Source organism: Notothenia coriiceps, unplaced genomic scaffold (genome assembly GCF_000735185.1).
Source record: "Notothenia coriiceps isolate Sejong01 unplaced genomic scaffold, NC01 NC01_scaffold00037246, whole genome shotgun sequence".
Lineage (NCBI taxonomy): Eukaryota > Metazoa > Chordata > Actinopteri > Perciformes > Nototheniidae > Notothenia > Notothenia coriiceps.
In genome coordinates this window covers 23,553,547-23,566,086 of record NW_011369947.1, presented here as the reverse complement: position 1 = coordinate 23,566,086, position 12,540 = coordinate 23,553,547, and the positions used below count along the sequence as shown (strand labels likewise).

The window sequence follows — 12,540 nt, the reverse complement described above, 5'->3', positions numbered from 1 at the left end:
TACAAAAGTATTCATTACTTATAGCGTAAATTATTAGCGTCAATGTAATAAACTGGTTTATAGCTCTAATACAAAAACGTGTATTAGCGTCGTCGGATGTTGGGTGTACTTAAGGAGGACAAACCGGGCAAAGTATGAACGTCGGCAATCAAAGAAGTACTAATGTAATTCTGTTCTTCTGCAATTCCAATTGTTTTGACAAATTAAACTTTGTAGTTCTTTGCACTCTACGGTTGAGATAGTTCCTGTGAACATTTTAACTACCGAGTTACCGTAGTCCCTCAAACAAACATAAATTACCGACTTCGACTGCCATTATATATATAATATATACTTATCATTCTCTACTCCCAAGAAACTCACACCACGCTGATTCTCAACTAAAATTTCCTAACAGGTAGATATTTGTATAACAAGCTACAATAGACTGTGAAGTGACAAAACTATTTCAGACCAAGCTCTAGAAGGAGTAATAGCTTCCGTAAATTTTGTTTACGAAGTAATAAAAAATACCTTATTATTTGCAAAATAACGTTTTTTTACAGAGAGACGACATCTTAGAAAATAAGAAAGCAAGAGTCAGGGATGAAACAGAGTAAATAATAAATAATATCCCACGCAAGTCTGATTCGGACTTCGTGAAAAAAAGAACTAAAAAAAGCCGTAAAACTGAAAAAACGCAACTGCCCGATGCAAAGGTACTATTCTTTGTATGCTGTTGACCAACTGCCTTTATACAATCGACCTTCATAGGCAAGAACTAACATGTTAATCTGACATTAATATATTGTCAGATTTCAATTGTGCACATGGACATTAGTTCGCTCAGCGAGTATTTGCAATCGAGAAAGGGAAGTTTTACAAGAGAGACAGACTCAGATAACTCAAGTTTGGTAATGTCTTCTCGTAGGAAAAAGACGGTTTGTCAACCGTACAATTGAGTTTACAGGGTAGAACACAATCTTGACGCACGTGTAAATTAGACTGAGTGGGACAAACAGAGCCTCCTGAATTGCCACACGGCACCCACACAGACACACCGCCGAAACCGGAAAACTTATGGTAGAGGACGATAGACTACTAAAAAAAACACTCATTATCACTACACGAGTAGCCCAGTTCTCGATTTCAAAGGACACACACCAAACGAGAGTCAAGTGTAAGGGTCGTGTTGTTGGACTTATAGTCAATTTTCCCGACGAAACCACACACAAAGTTTTTTCTAGAACACAAATGGTTCTTAACGCCATTCTTCCTCTCGAGTCGAACATTTGAGTCAGGACAGGTGGTAGCGTACCCTTTCATACACGGCCAAAACCGAAACGAATGGGATCAACAAACGTGTAGCACATATACGTGTAATATAAGCATACACAGGCAGACACACAATGACACTAACCGTCGGTCCAGAAACCGAATGGAAGTACTCCAATCTCTGGTACCAAAAGTGGCGACCAGTCTCGATCGAGCATTTTCGGTTGATCTCCAACTACAGTAAGTGGTTTGGCGTCGCCCGCGATAAGACACTTTTACGGCAATTGCTTTCTGGCCACTACCTGTCTACTTGAGCAAACCCCCAAAATGTCATTAAGCATGCCTAGTAGATCGACTTCTGTCGAGGCGACCTGGACATATCACCTGTGGCGTTTGAGTGAGAGAAGGGACGGACAAGACTGCACAAGGGAAATAGGACTCATTTCGGTTTCATTTGTAAAGTCGTCCGATAATTTCGTCAAACCCGCGAAGATACTCCCCGACATTACACCAAATCACTCCGACATAATGTGTCACAGGTCAAGAGAGGAGGCTACATAGGAGATTTTTGGACGAGGCGTGGCCCGGAATAACACACCGAAGTGAAGACAATCGTGCTATGTCCGTCCGAGTTCGAAAGGAAGGAGGAGGAGGACTAAGAAAAAAGACTATAGGTAGGAGGAACGAACAGTGTGTGTGGGGAATAGAAAAAAAAGTATAAAGACAGATATCTAAGGGAATAAAACAGTAGGTAGGGGAAAGTCGAAGTAGGACGCAAAAACCATGACAGTGTAGAACGTCGACTTCCAGCACACACACACACACACACAACACACGGACACACACACACAAACACACACACACACACGACACACACACACACACACCCACACACACAGACACACACACACACACACACACACACACAAACACACACACACACACGACACACACACACACACACACACCACAACACCACACACACACACACACACCCACACACACGTTTCGTCTTTTAAAAGATAGTATAAGAGATTTCCCTAATATAACCCATACCTATTACACACACTGTGCGGAGTACCATCAAGACGCCCCACCATTCGGTACCCTCAGACACCGCAAGAACACTTCCAAGGACCATCATACACTTCTCCCCCTACTGCCTTTTCTTATAAAAAAAAAAAAATGTGGACAGTATGTTTTTAACAGTTGATTACCCTGAACTTTAAGTATAATTCAACTGAAAAAAAAAAAAGTAATAATAATAATAAAAAAATAATCGTTTTATTTCGATTACATTGTTTTCGTAATCGTTGCAAGCCATAATCGTAATCACGGTTGAAATACGATTGAAATACGATTAATTGAGCAGCCCTAGTGGGTTGCATTGCATATTGGGTGATATTTGCTTGCTCTAAAGGGTGCACTGTAGTGTACTTGACCTGCATTATTTATAGACCAGGCAAACACTTCATGACATGGCAGAACATCCACTTCTGATGGGAACTCTTTCAGGGCTGACGGGACTGAAGCAGCCTGAATATGATCCTGCCAAAAAAGGAGGAGCGAGACGGAGCATAAGGTAACTCATGAGTGGGAGAAAGTCAGAAAGAGCCTTTGCACCATCATCCCTCCTCTGTACTCCCAGGGGGGCTGGCTAAAAGACAGACAGGTATAGGGACTATTTTTCCCTTTCATCTTTTGATAATCCCACCTATCTTAGCGTTTGATGTTCCTCTTTATGCTCACTGGACAAATCCTCTGTCTCTTCCCCCCTAATCGCATTACCTCCTAAGGTGTAGTGCACTCTGAGTAACTGGACCTCACTAGTGCCAGCACACTGCTGTACCAAGACAATGTACTGACTGCCAAAAAACCAGGCATGACCATAGGCCTTCATTACCCCCACATCTAAGACACAAAGGACTTACACGCACACTGAGTGATACTGTGATGGCACGGGACAGCCACAGTGAGTTCAAGCTACACACTGGCAATAGGAGCACCATCACACCTGACTTAAGCAGAATTTGACCTAACTTTCTTGAGTAAGCCAACGCAGTCCAGATCTGGGTACATCAACATTTATTTATCTTTCTGTCCTGCTGTGTCTGCACACCATAGACGTGAAAAAGCATGAGGAGAGGCTCAAAGCATGGAAATAAAAAAGAGAGAAGAGTTGGAGGGAGAGGAAGAGATGAAGAAATATGAAGCCAAAGCTAGGAGAAGAATGGTGTGGGTAGCGTCCAAGAGCTACTAAAACTGTTTTTCATGTGGAGCTAATAAACATAAGTGAGGTATTCAATATGAACCCGAGCAGATCTGAGGAGAAATAGCATGTACAAAGGAAAGGAAAGAAAGACATACTAGAAGATGAAAAGGCAAGTTCCTCTTTCCATAGACACATCAAAATGTTTTGGAAATGTCTTGTGCAAAGCATAAAGAAAACGACAAAGATCAAAGCTGAATTACAGTTTTGAGGGAAATAACCTAAATAAAGGATGGGGAATAATGAACCTGTGAAAAAAGCAAAGAGCACAGATGACTGGTTTTCTTACCTAGATTTGTTGCAGCAACATCAGCAGAAACATGAAAAAGACAGAGAAGGAAGGAGGTTGGTTAAATGTTCATATAAACATGATTATATAAATATTCAAAGGTGCACATGCTGGGTGCTTGTGTGTTTCCCGCTCGCCTGCCTGACTGTCGGCCCATAGGGAATCTTTCCTCTGCCTTGGGTAAACAGACCATGATTGGAAGTCTAAGTCAAAGCTGGTGATTCACAATCTGACTTATTAGCTACAGCAGAGCAAAAGCTATGCAGAGGAACATATTTTGTGTGTAGAACAGCGCAGGAATGTTTGTTTCTTACAACAGAATGAGTTATTTCCAATAGTCACTGCTTTATGCGTTTGCATTTGGTCAGAAGAAGAGCGATTGGGCTGGAAACGTCACCTCGGTGCAATAAATAAGCAAACATTGGAGACCTGCAGTGTGTGAGCTATTTATTAATTTTTCATTTGTGGATATTGTGTACAGTCCCCCACATTGCAAGAGAATATTTAGTTTAAGGCTTGATAGTGATAACAGAGAAGGCTGATTAAAGGAAACTAAGTCATCCAAAAATGTGCAGAACAATGAGACAAGACCAAACCAGAAACAGATTAAGCCTGTGTCCATTCAAATAGCGTTTAAAGTAATCCGTGAAGGGTTATGTCAAAATCTATCTCTACTATTATAAAAGATGCTTCATTCTTAAATGGAATTTGACATGTAACTTATTTTCTTGCCATTCCTATGTTTGTTGTATAATCCCTGTGAGTGAAAGTGTGTCACCGTAGCAGCAAATAATTAAGATTGTGGATAGTTAGAAAGGTAGTAATGGCTTTTACAACAACAAAAATATATACATATATCCATATCAGAGTGTGTGTGTGTGTGTGTGTGTGTGTGTGTGTGTGTGTGTGTGTGTGTGTGTGTGTGTGTGTGTGTGTGTGTGTGTGTGTGTGTGGTACAAGCATCACAATACATCTAAATAAGTCCCTACCATGTGAACACAACTGTTGAGCTAACTCAGTGCAGTGTTATTTTTCTTATCCAAAGTCATTTGGAAGTCCACACGACTAATTTCACGAGACCATATTAATGAGAACTCCTACAGGTACAGTGAACTGACAGGCTTAGAGATAAACAACTAATTAGAAGAGGTTTGGAGAGTCACCCTAATTGATGTCTGGTAAAGGCAAAGCCACCACCTCTCTACTCTTCAAAACATTGTAAAATCAAAACATGTTGACGGCAGATGTGACCTGTGAGACCAGATTAAATCAAAAACTTCTCACAAGTGCGGAACGAGGTGGATGAACAGCAGTGGCGAGGTGCAAGATGTCAAAACTATAAACAACAATCATGCTGGTGACAGCTACTGTAGGAGGGTGCGAGGCGGGAAAAGTACTGAAGCACCCAACAACAACAAAAACACACTCGCACAGCCAAACAGAGGTGAGAACACACACACACACACAAAACACACAACAACTCTCGGTTGGCTTTCAAAACAAAGGTATTAATCATCATTACACACATACACACAAACGATGAACACGGTGGGCCGGGGGTTGGTGTGCCTGCGGGACTCGTCAAAGAGACACACTGACACCTCAGTGCAGCCGCTACTGCTGCTGTCATAGCAACCAAGGTCAAATGGTTTAAAGCTGTGTGTGCCTATGTGTGCGTGTGCATGAGAAAGAATTGTAACACGCTCCCAGAAGAACTGGTAGGAAATAATGAGCTGGTAGGAAGACAACACCGATCACTCCGCTGAGCACCACGGTACTACCTGTCCACTCCTACAAGCTGCCACACACAGGCTTTATTGAGATATAGATTTTCTAAACGACACTTAGAATACATTCAAGGATTATGACACCTGTGGAGCAAAGGAAGAAATAAAGCAGAGTATTCCTGAGGCTTTCTTGGGTCGAGGTTGTACGCCACCTTGGTACTGAAACATCGTGTCTTACTATCAACAGGAACATATATATCAACAACACCCACACTTATTAAGCATATACACTATCATATGCTATGTGAGAAAATGTAGCTTTAAAGCCCTTTTTGAGGAGAAATTGTTTTATTTTGTTGTCTAGGCTACAGTACCGTAACTATGAAACACTGTTTGGGAAATTTGGGGGAGGGTGTTTGAGGATTATGTTTTAAAATGAAACCCCCCACCAAGCCAAAACAACCTTAATAAGTCTGCAACAAAGCCCTTGTAAAAACATTGACAGTAAAGAGCTGATAAATTGGACATGGCAACAGTCAAAATATATTCAGCCTGACTCATACTGAGGACTCTGCAATTAAAACTGAACAATTTGGCCACCAGTACACCTCCTTCTATCACAGGTTTGAATCTCAAATGACAGCTCTTTGTCGGTAACCATTCGGCCTTCATGTCTTTTATGTTTTACCTTCATTAAATTGTACTACAAGGTACAAAACGCACCAACCTAGTAGAACATATTATACATCATTCCAACCTTACAATCAAGGGGTGCTTGACAAAGAGAAACCCATCCAGACACCCTCCATGCACAGACTGAACACAATGTCAATGATGACTTTGTGCAGAGGATTTGAAGAGAGAGCTTTTGAAGTGCAACTCTTTTTTCCATCAAGTCCAATGTATTCTTGTTTCAGTCACTGAGGCATCCGTATCCTGACAGTGTCTGTCACAACAGTTGTAATCTTCAGTGGAGCGGTGTCACTCATAACACAATCTGTCACAATCCTCTGAAGAGGCGCACAAATAAAAAACTATATTTCTTTATTCTCATTCACGATTCAAAACAAAAGCCAGAAGTCGTCATTACAAGCACAGCCTGTCTAAAATTCATAGAGGCTGGGATCTTGGGTACATACTAATGCTGTTTGAGTGAATAATTACTTCAGAAATACTTTGAAAAGCTCACAAAACATAGGCACGGTAGTCCCATAGTTGCACATTCTCACAAATACCAGCACGAACACAAACAAGAGTTCGGTAACCCATATAAATCAGATGCACTGCGTTTATTTAATGAATAACGGCATGCATAACGTACACATGAGCACATAGAAATACATACTCAAATAATGTCTGATCAGGAGGGCAGAGTCTCAGTTCCAGGCCAGTGGCTGCAAATCAGCATTATTTTATAGTTCAAGAAATCTCCAAGGCCTTGTAAAATATAATAAAATGACTCAACAGATATTTCCCCAAAAAAATAAAGCATCTTGGACCGAAGCTGCTGTTAAGTCTATATACATAACATGGATATTTATTTTTAACTATGACCGGTTCATCCCTCCACCCCACTTTATTGTTGCATCCCCCTGGGTTAATTTTCTGGTTCACTTTTCATTTTAAATATAATATATCCTTTACTTACCCAGTTTAATCTTGAACTGTTTCATTGTGGTTTAACAAGAGTGTGTGTGGTGAAACCGCAGGCTTGTTTTAATGCAGTATCTGAGCTTGGCATGCAGGCATTTGCTCATCAGCCAAACACTGTACACATAATGACATAATAAAAATAACCTTGACCTCAAAGAAAACTTTCAAATTATGAAAACAAGTCAGGTCATCTTTCTTAGACAGAACCCCTTGCCAATAAGACATTTTTGGGGGCAGGAGTATTAATAACCTAACTTATATAAACATGAAAAGTTGGCCAGTAAAGACATTTGTGTTGGTATTCGGCCAACTGTCTGAGTCTGTTTCAGTATTTCCCAGCAACATATTGTATTACTTAAAGTCTGACAAAGGCCTTAAAATAAACACTTAAAGCAGAAGGAATGTGTAAAATATGCTGTCATCAGGTCATTGATCATTCCCTAGTGTTGATAGCTGATGGAGAGGAGCATCTCCTGTTGACCTTTCTCTCTGAGCCCACCCCATCGTTGTCATGCCTGTTAATTTTAATTCCATCAATTCTCCCTCTCAATATATCTCTTGCTTTTTCTCTCCATCCTCCTCTTTCTGTCTGCATTACTCATCCAATGTCCCTGTTTCTCCTTCTCTTTTGTGTTAATTGCAGGAACCCGAGACAAACCTGACCTTTTCAGTGTAATCATCCCTTTGGCTCCACTAGATCTACACCCCGAGCCCAATCACTCGCACAGACACACATACTCAAGTACACCTCAATAAAACAACCTGAACACCACCATAGGTTAATCACAGAGTGAAAGTAGCTCCATCCAGGGACGTGATAATCATCCATTCCCTCTGGATATGCTCAACGTCTCCTCAGCACCCTGCAAAGGCCTTTACTCTACAGCTAACAAAGCAGCCTGAGAGAAAACTGAAAATAATATTTCATTAGTGGTCACACTGTCTATACATGCTTTGCCTCTTCACAATGGAATTGCACATTGGTGGGTTGTAAGAAAAGAAATATATATATCGAAAGGATACTTTCAAATAATTAAAATGAGTGTTTTGTGCCTGTGCGTGTTCATTTCCAGATAATAAAATCAGTTTCATCTGCACTCTTGTGAGTATAGTATTGTCAGGTGTGCCTAAAGCTACACAGTGAAGCTAAGGTGGGAAATGCTGATACACTGCCATTGTCCACTGAAACCTTGAGGCCACAATGGCCAATGACAAATGATGTGCTGCCTCGATATCAAACTCTGTCAAGAGTTGTTTCATTGAAGAAGAATAAACGATTCTTGGCCTATGGAGAAAGGAAGGATAGTGGGACAGATGGGTTGTCTCCTGACATGCCTGAGGACGACTGGTGACATGGACGATATTAGCCTTCCACTCACATTACCTCACACTAACAGTGATTAGATTCACAGAAGACACACACGAGACCGATGAACACATGCTGACCAGAAAGCAAAAAAACATTTACATTCCTCCATCAACAGGCACCATTTGAAAACAGGCAGGGAGACGCACAAGGACGGAAACACACTCACACACATCCCATCAATTAGGAAAGAGCCATCGAGTGATCAGTAAAATCTGACTTCCAGCTATTAGTTGAGACGGCACGTTACGGATTGCTGCTGCTCCTCGGCCTTAACTCAACCTTTCTTTTTTCACTCTGTCTTTTTTAAGAGGGGGCAGAATAATTAATTACTGGTATCATTCCAATAAAGACATTAGCAGTCACTACATTTGTTCATTCTCTCACTCTATCCTCCATTTTCTCTCGTCCTCTCGGGTTCTGTCCCTTCGCTTTCCTCCGTCCCTCTCCCTCTCTGTGATAGATGAACATGCTTGAGAGCAGCTGTAATGCGGGATAGCTTTTAGGCAAAAAGAGAAAAACAGTAAAGCACGCCAAATTGAAAATAAAAGCAGGCCTGCCACAACAAAGTATGTCATGGTTGAAGGGTGATAAACAAGAATAGCACGTCCCGCTGTAGTCCTTCAGTGACCTCCATGTCTGGATGTGGCCAAAATCAACTATCCCTATTTGGAATTTCCTGTTTTGGCCACAACATTAGCAGACATATTGATAACATGTGTAAAAAGGAAAGAATTAATAGGTGTGTCATATTCTCAAAAATAAGTGCCAAAGCACTACTGCATTTTAGTCAGCCCCTTTCAACTAATGTAATTAAATAAAGATAGTACAGTTGTGGCTCTAGAAGCCCATTGGTTAAGAGGATACCACAAAACAAAACATTCCTGATTGAATGCCACCAACCCACTACAGCTCTAAGGTCTGAAAAACACAGTTATTGTTTTCCCTGAAACAATAATGTAAGTATTTGTTATGCTTTTTCACCAGCAGGAGTCATAAGATAAAAGATTCAGCTTAATATAATTAAAACACATTCTCTCTCTCTGTGGGTTTCTCATAGATGACTGTATTGATTTTGTTGACCCGAAGTATTAATATCAAGGGCAAAGCCATACAATCTGGGCAGGGAAGAAGCCTGATCAATTAAGACTCCATTTATTATTCACATCTTGTTAATTTCCCCCACTGTATAGGGCAGGCCTCTCATGAAGTTACATTATAAAACAAACAAAGACAAGGGGGGATAAGAAAAGACAGGAACCTATGGAAAGTATAAACTCTGCTCCTATAACAACATATTATTGTAATATATTCTAAGTTGTTGCCAATGATCACATAACCATTGCACCTGTGTGCTTAAAAATTGTGGGGAAAAAACAAAGCTACATCTATATGCTGATTCCTCATTTTCTCCTTGTTCCCTGAGGACGTTGTGAGATAGCGTTCGCTCCGTAATGGCCCAATGCGCTGCAGCTTTTAGGGGTAAATTGATGTCAGTGACATCTTTGTAGGTTTGCATAAAAACCGTGGGAAGAAGAGCAGAAGAAAAAGTTTTGCTGGGGGGTTTGAGAGCAAATTGACAGCAGCCTGCGCTATCTGGTGCTTTTCAGATCCTCATACCCATGCTAACCTTTCTGCAATCACAGTCCAGCATGCTGGATTGTGCTTTGAGCAGCCCACACTACCAGCTCCAGGCTGTGAACACACAGCATCTACTCATACCTCTCAAAGTAGTAGAACTTTTTGGAACACTAAGTGGAAAAAACTTTCACAAACAATTTAAATACATTCAAATAAATTACATTATACATTACAGACAATTAGCTAAACATATATAATCATGCAAATTAAAAACCTTTGTCAGTCAAATTAGTTTGGATTAGAGCTTTGCCCATTCTTTTTATGGTGCAGAATAAAATGTACCGTGCCACACAGCAAACAAATATAATGAAGCACAATGACTCATTGCAGAAATGCATGATTTTCTTGATTATGGGTCAGCCAAACCACTATCAGCCCAATGGGGTGCAACATCAAACTGTGATGCAACGTCTGTCATATGCTGGTGAAGATTGATTTTTAACTAAAGACATGGGAAACTGTTTCACTACTATGATTATGCAATCTAAAAAAGAACAATGATTTTATACAATAAAGAAAAACATCTGAGGTAGAAATGGACAGTTCATGGATGATTTAAATAAAGCTTGGTTCATGCTGAATATCCTGGCCCACAATCCTTATCTGAAGATGTATTCATGTTGGATTAAGTAAACACCACATTTAAATACATTTTCTGAGATTACAGACCAAGGTTAATCACCAGCCAACATTTCAACGGTGAGCACACTTGACAGTGAGACAGCAGGGACAACAGGTGATGGAGCAGCATTTGATATGAAACCTAACAACTTCAGGTTGCACAGCAGGAGGCAGCAGCTTGAGTTTGTTAACACTGATCCAAACTGGGAGATGACTCCCCAGTTTAAGGCTCAGAGCAGGAACATTTGTCAAAGTTTGGACACAGCGTGATCTTTTCATTAAGAGAAGATCTGTGACCTGACATTTACAACACCCGTTAAAATGAAGATGAATTACATATTTCACAAGGTGGCAAAAAAGGCATCCATCTCTCTGCCTTACCCTCTCTCTCCCTCTCTCCCCCTCTCTCCCTCTTATGAAATGTGGTACAGTTAGTGGCTTATTAATTTAAATGTACTGCATCAGCCTATCCTAGGTGAATATGCTAATCAAAAATGTTGAGGCTTGATGAAGTATTTTACGAGATGCCGTAAAAGTAGTTTGGGGAAATTCACTGTCAGGTTCAATTGCTCAAAGTGACTGTCCAAGGAGAACCATATCTCAGCCTATGTATTAAAGAGGATGTGGACTGATTTAGGAGGCACATTTGAGGAACCTTACTGTTGTTACAATTGAGTTATCAGTGACAGGGCTTCTATCAAATGAAATCCCTGCATATTACAATGAAATAAAAGATCCAAGCTACATTTTGGAAAGCGTAACTATCAAACATATAAAAGGATGTCCTACATGTTTCAAAAGACCCTATAAGGTTTAACATTATTAAAGTATGACCCCACACACCCCCTAATGTTTAGTTTTATCATATTCAATCATTCAATTGTATTTATATGTGGACTTTCCAGTTCATCTAGAAGTTTAACTTTCAATAAAGCTGATTTATTGTATGCTGTTCTTGCAATAATTAAGTGGGTGGTCAGGATCAAGTTTAATATTGTGACAATCCACACTGTCCATCTTCGAGTATATTCTACTATCAGTAGGGAATGAGCCAGGTAGCCAGTACCTTTATAGCACTGCTGCAGAGCTTTGCCTCAGGTGTTACAGATTATTTTGTGAACTGCTCATTCAAACAACTTTACACTTCACATCCGGGTCCTAAGGAATACACCTGCATGATACAGTTAAGTCCCCTATAATGGTATATACTTACAGTTTACATTATGGGTTGGGCTGGTGAAAACATAACAACCCTATTTAGATTTGTTAGTTTGTTTATAAACAAACATATTATTATATTAATCATATTGTGATATTGCTTGTTAGTTAACCAATATGGGTTGGATTTAGAGCTTGGGACGCCATCAGCAAAGGTTGCTATAAGGTAAGCTACTAATTAATTTGCCAGAATGTGTAATAATGATAAATGCTAGTTCAGCCTGTTTGTATGTGATGCCTTCTCGTTTTCTTTTCATATTAAGAGGGCCTTTTAAAAAGGTCACCTATGATGCAAAACCCACTTTTTCATGTGTTTTATTTATACATACATACATACATACAGTACATACATATGAGATTCAGAAAGTTTCAGGAAAAAATATTGTCTCTCTTTTTGTGCTGATCCATCTATATTAAAAACCTGTCAGAATATGAGCTGATCAGATTTGGCCACTTCATGATGAAACAACTAACTAACCAAGGTACCACCCCCCCCCCCCCC

At 40.2% G+C, this 12,540-nt stretch overlaps 2 protein-coding genes across 2 annotated transcripts in view; both read right to left on the bottom strand.

Annotated features, from left to right (window-relative positions):
* Nucleotides 1-12,540, bottom strand: part of otofa (otoferlin a) — a 934,066-nt gene that overhangs the window by 360,026 nt on the left and 561,500 nt on the right. The gene's annotated exons all lie outside the window — the stretch shown is intronic.
* The window catches only part of LOC104966084 (F-box/LRR-repeat protein 17-like), a 198,938-nt gene that overhangs the window by 115,140 nt on the left and 71,258 nt on the right, over nucleotides 1-12,540 (bottom strand). The gene's annotated exons all lie outside the window — the stretch shown is intronic.